Raw genomic sequence first — 6211 nt, forward strand, 5'->3', positions numbered from 1 at the left:
TTAAAGAATGCTTGTGAATGATAAAGTATGGTGTGTATGTGTGCATGTATATGTGTGTATGTGTATGTGTGTGTCCATGAGTATGTGTGTGTTTGTGTAAGTAGAAGAACATAATAATTAAAAATTAAAAAGACAAAGGTTACTAAAGGAGTTAAAATAATCCAAGATATTTTTCATCAACAGATTTGAGGTCATTATTGTTATATGCCAAAAGGTTCAAAGAAGTGATGGGTAGTATATCTGGAATTTTTGAAAGAAATATATATTATATACCAACCTAATCACCTCATATAAACTAGCTAGGATGTGTGTACATTTACCTAAGACAGAACTAAAACACAGAGTGTACTCTGAAAGTAAGTGAGAGAGGAGGTGGACATATCAAATAATGTCAAAACAGAATGTAACAATCTTTATACTCTTCCACAATAAGTAAATTTTTCCAGTGTAGGTAGTACCCAAGTGGGAATTTTCTATGCTAAAAAAGTAAATATACTAAATCTTATTCCCATATAACATAGTTTAAACTTAGATTTAAAAATATATTTATGCTGGGCAGTGGTGGCACACGCCTTTAATCCCTGCACTCGGGAAGCAGAGGCAGGTGGATCTCTGTGAGTTAGAGTCCAGCCTGGGCTACAGAGCAAGTTCCAGGAAAGGCACCAAAGCAAAGCTACACAGAGAAACCGTGTCTTGAAAAACCAAATATATATATTGTATTATGTGAACTGAGAGGAATTTTATATCCACAGGAAATGTACACTTCAGACGGGTTGATTCAATGATCAGTTTTTGGTCCCTCTAGGTCTTCACCTTTCACCGTCCACCTGGTCTTCTTGCAGAGGCTAGCAACAGGATGGCTGCATATGTTACAGACGTTAGGTACTACCCCAGCTGTGAGTTGAGGAAGAACCGAAAGTATTAGTTCTACACTCCTTTAAGAGTTAAATTTCCATTCTGGTTGATTTCCCTTAATATTTCATGAGCAAGAATGGCCATCTCCATTTCAGAACAAATCGGTGATAAGGGGTAATTCATGGGCAAGAATGGCCATTGCATTTCAGAGCAAATCAGTGATGAATGATAATTCATTACCACTTAGCTAGACTATTTATTTGGGGTATAGTGAACATTGTGTGAAAAGTCTGTTAGACACTAAGATTTAGCTCAATGCACCAATTCCTATACATATATTTAAAATTCTAAATGTACAGTTAAAGCAAAATAGCTATAGTCTTTAATATCATGTAGCTAACAGTCTAGCTATAAAGATAAATGGTTTAAATTTTCTAGAACTAACTCAGTGGTTGTTTTTTATTTAAAAACACAGTTGGGTACAACAGACTATGTACAAGACCTATACAAGGAAAATTATACATTTTTAACGAAAGAAATAAAAGAAAAATATATGGAGGCATAATCCATGTTCATAGGTAAGAGAATTCAATATTGCCATAATGTCAGTTCTTTTTATTCATAGATTAAATAGAATCCCAGACAAATTTTAGAAAGTCATTTTGTGACTATGGACAAACTGGGTTGAAAGGTAATATGAGGAAATGAAAGTCCGAGAAGACGTCACAGCTAGAAGGAGCCACATACAAACATATGTCAGGCTTTCCCCCAAACACCCAATCTACCCACACCTTGATCATATGCTAAGCAGCCTCCACAACAGCAAAGATAACAGTTATTTATAAGCACCTGCGTGAATATTATTTAATCATAACATCCTAAGCAGGCTAAAGGAAACATGATCTGTGAAATGACTGATAAGCTGAATACCCTTGAGATTAAAAACTGCTCTGTAACAGGCTATCAGAAATTGAAAGGGCAAGCCACAGGCTGGTATAAAATATTTGTAAATGCCATACCATATAAAAGACTATAATCTAAAGCATAAAAATAATATTAAAAACTAAACGATGAATAGCAAGCATTTTAATAAACCAACACATTAGAAAGTGGTCCAGACATTTTATCTATTCAACTCTAGTTGAATAGACAAATCAACAAAGAAGAGACACAAGTGAGAAGCATGGAGAAAATATGCAAAATCTTTTAAATATCTTTTACGGTTTCAGTAAGATAAATGTGTAACCCCAAGAAAAGACCCAAATACAAAACACTGACATTTACAACTGGTAAACATGTGGAACAGTAAAACATTTCCTTCATTTCTGGTGGGAATGTAAAAACAATGATGACGCTCTGGAGGACAGTTTGCAAAATTCTTACAAAACAAACTTTCGCTGTATGAGCAACAATTGGCCCATTGGTGTTTACTCAAATGGGCCAGATACTCATCACAGAGAGAAGCCTGCATATAAGCTTGTAACAGTTCACAACTATTCACAACTGCCAAAACATGGGAGCAATTGCAATATCCTTCAGTGGTCCAATGTTCAAATAAATTGTAGTCCATTCAGATAATCAAATACTCTTTAGAACTAGAGGAAAATGAGCAAAGGGTCTGGAGAGTCTGCTCAGCTATTACGAATCCACTTTCAGAGAGCCAGCCCAGTTTTGGTTAGCACATCCATGTTGAGTAGCTCACAACCAACTGGCCATTCAAGTTTCAGGGGATCTGATGCCCCCATCTGGCCTCTGAAGCAACTGTATAATGGGGGACACATAAAGACAAGCAGGCACACACCAACACATACATATAAGTAAATATTTTTTTATGAAAACCAGTGATGAAAATTATAAGATAATCTTACATACAAGGTACTAAGTCAAAGAAGCCATGGGGAAGTTTTGTTAAGTAATGTTCTGATTATATTCACCGCATGTAAAAGAAAAACTATAGTGGGGTGGGTAAAAGAAATAATAGAAATCTGGAAGGACTAGCTCAGCTGATTTAACTCTTGCTTCACATACACAGAGCCCTGAGTTAGGTCTTTAGCACCGCATTAAACTGGACATAGTGGTGCACTCACATAGTACAGTCACATGAAAGGTTGAAGCCAGAGGCTCAGAAGTCAAGGCATCCTCTACATAATTTGAGACCAGCTTGAGTTACATGAGATCCCACCCCAAAAGAAATTGAGGGAAGGAAGGAGCAAAGAGTGGAGCATATAGAATTTTTACATCAGTGAAAGTATTGTCTGTGGCACTAAAGTGAATACATTACATTTTTTTAAAGCAAAAAATGTAAATTTTTGCTTATGCTAATATAAACTATGGAGATTTGGTGATAGGGACTTATCAATGTGGATGCCAATAAACATACCAGTTTGGATGGAGGAGTCATAGTGTTTGAAGACGCAGACAAGAGGAAACAGAATATAGATCAGAAAACTGTACTCTTTCATCAACTTTTCTGTGATTATATAAATACTCAAAAAGATGTCTCGTTGATAAACACTACTGGTGAGTTAGAGAGACAGCTCAGCAGTTAAGGAGTGCATCCTGCTCTTGCAGAGGACCACATTCAGTACCTAACACCCACATCAGCAGCTTATGGCTACCTGTGACTCTAGCTCCAGGCAATCTAATGCCCTCCTCTGGCCTCCAAGGCCACTGCACTCATGTGCACACCCACCCACACACTATATATATGTAATTAAAAAAATAAAATAAATGCTATTGAAACCCAAATGATGAGATAGACCAGAGGTGAAGAATATGGAAAGGATAGGGAGGCAAAGATTTCTTAAAGAAGTGTTTCAAAGTGAGACTCAAAAGATAATGATAATTAGCCAAGGAGGATAAGCACACAGGGTGGAAGAGGAAGGAAGAAGGAAGTACATGCCCACCTTATGCTGTGTCTCATATCCATCTGCCCTTTTTTTTTTCAAATAGTAAGATAATTGTACCTATTTAGGTGACAGATTCAGACACAAGAACATTGAAAGGAAGAGAAGGTGACCTTTGAAGTAGTTTAATTCAACCTTTTAGCTGGGTGTTTGCACTCAAATCAAAGGAAATATTTTCCATCCTTCCTAATAAATGGATATTACCAGAATCTCTTAAAATTTCTACAGGATAATATTGACCAAATAACATCAAACTGGATGCACTGCTCTGTCTTTAAGAAAGAAAATTTGACTACTGTTATAAACATGATGTAGTTGATATGGAGGTGAGTGGTACCGTGGAAAAAATGCTGTGAACCATTCTTATCCTACCCTCAGGAATAACCTCACTACAGCATTACAGTGTGTACATTTTAAAAATCATACATTATGCATAATTGTGATATATTCTTAGACTTAGATAAGTCTTCTAATAAACTGATTCTACATTGCATTTTGCTCATTAATTTATACTGAATTGGTCCTACGTTCTTTTTATTTTCATAAAATTCATTCTGAATGCTTTATGAGATAGACTGATATGACTATTGTAGTCAGTGCCTCATAGTTGGGATAGATATGACCACATAAGTAAAAACAGGACAACTTCAAACCTGCTTGTTACGTTTACAGAAAATATTAACATTAGCAATGAACATAAGCTTTTAAAGTATTTGTAGTAGATCCAATACATAACCCTATAATATCCTGACTCAAATAAATAAAAAAGCAAAACAAAAAATAAGAAGTTTTAAACACATGTATAGAAAACAGATATTCATGACTTAATTCCCTGCTTGAAGGATTAGAAGTAATGCTTAATGCTCCTTATAACCTTGGTTTGACGCAGAACACAGTAGATTAAGGGATATAGGATTTGGAATTAAGAAAATCTGGGTTTGGATCCTGGCTTCCTACCTTGTTAATTCTATGACTAACTTAGTAATTTCTCTGAATCTTAGTTTCTCATTAATATTTAACTGAGGAACAATTAGTATTTATCTCTGGGATATACATCTAATAGAGATATTGGCACATTATAGATGTTTAATAATCATAATCATTATGATTTTCATGCACTGCTTCTAAGTTCATTTTGAGAGCAAATGTCATGTTTTCCACCACATAGTTCCAGCTGTGAGCTCACTCTACTCACAGTGAATATCTGCCATCACAGTAGATTTCATTATCAGTTTAATTAACCATAGAGTCCCTAACTTAGAAGAAAGCTTAAGTAACCATGCAGAAGTGTTGTTTCCAAATTAAAAGTGCAGACTATTTTAATCTGAAAAGTGCTGTGCATTTTTCCTAAATTGTAAATGATGACAAAACTTTCTTAGATTATCATTAATAAGGGTGAAAATTAAAACAATTAATTGCTTCAGGTTCTAAGTGCAGTTCCATGTAAGAGATAATTTGTCTTTTTTTTTTTAACAGAAAGCAGTGCATAATGGAATCATTAATTATATGGAAATGTTATTTTTTCAGCATGCTTCTGACAAAGGTAGAAACGTAGAAGTTGACATGTTGGAGCTACGGGAATAGCTCCAATTAATCTCTCCTCTTTCTTCCTCTCCCCTCTGCCCCCTTCAGCTCCTATCTTCACCCTGTGTTAAGGGCAAAGTTAAGCTTTGAAAACTTAGAGACTAAGGCATGGGAATGAAGTATGTCCTCATCAGAAAACTCTTTTCCTAGGTAAGATGTAAACAGATATCTACCCCCAAATTACTATTCCCTGAAGTTACTACATGAGGAACCAATGCCTTTGTTAGGCTTACTTTCAGAGCCTGGATGGAGCCCTATTTACAGGAGTGTGGATGACTCTGAAGTAGTCACCCCATCAGAGAACAGTCAGTCAGAACAGTAAAATGGATTTTTTTTTTAAAATCCAGTATAAATTCTCAGAGTCTTTCCAGGTGGAAATGCATGTTGTTATTCTCTGAGAAATCTGGAAAGTATTTAGATATTTGACAAAAAAAAACCAAAACAACCCATTTTTATGTGCCAAAACATTATAAAGAACTGCTATCTAATGAAACACACCCAAAATGCCACATTTCAGAATTTGAGGTCCATTATCTCTTTTAGCAGATAAAATAGATTTAAATGAGTGAGATATCCCAGGCCCAGAAAGAGACATGTGGTATGTTGTAGTAGGACAGGCCCATAGGGTCGAGGAAATTGGTCCAAACCAGTTGCCAAGGCATGCACATAATGTACTTCCTTCTGGGCCAACCTGGAGTCTGCCTGGGGGCCTAGCAACAGGTGCTGTCAGAGTTTCTGATTGTGCCCAGCCAATGAGGGATGACCATGCAATGTCACTAGATTGGGACATAGCCTGGGTGCTGGGAGGAAGGTTATTGAATAAAGGAGTCTGCTGTTTGTCTTCAACTAATTCCTGGTGTCTTTGT

The sequence above is a fragment of the Peromyscus californicus genome, unplaced genomic scaffold (assembly GCF_007827085.1).
Source record: "Peromyscus californicus insignis strain IS unplaced genomic scaffold, ASM782708v3 Scaffold_24__1_contigs__length_46423439, whole genome shotgun sequence".
Taxonomy (NCBI): domain Eukaryota; kingdom Metazoa; phylum Chordata; class Mammalia; order Rodentia; family Cricetidae; genus Peromyscus; species Peromyscus californicus.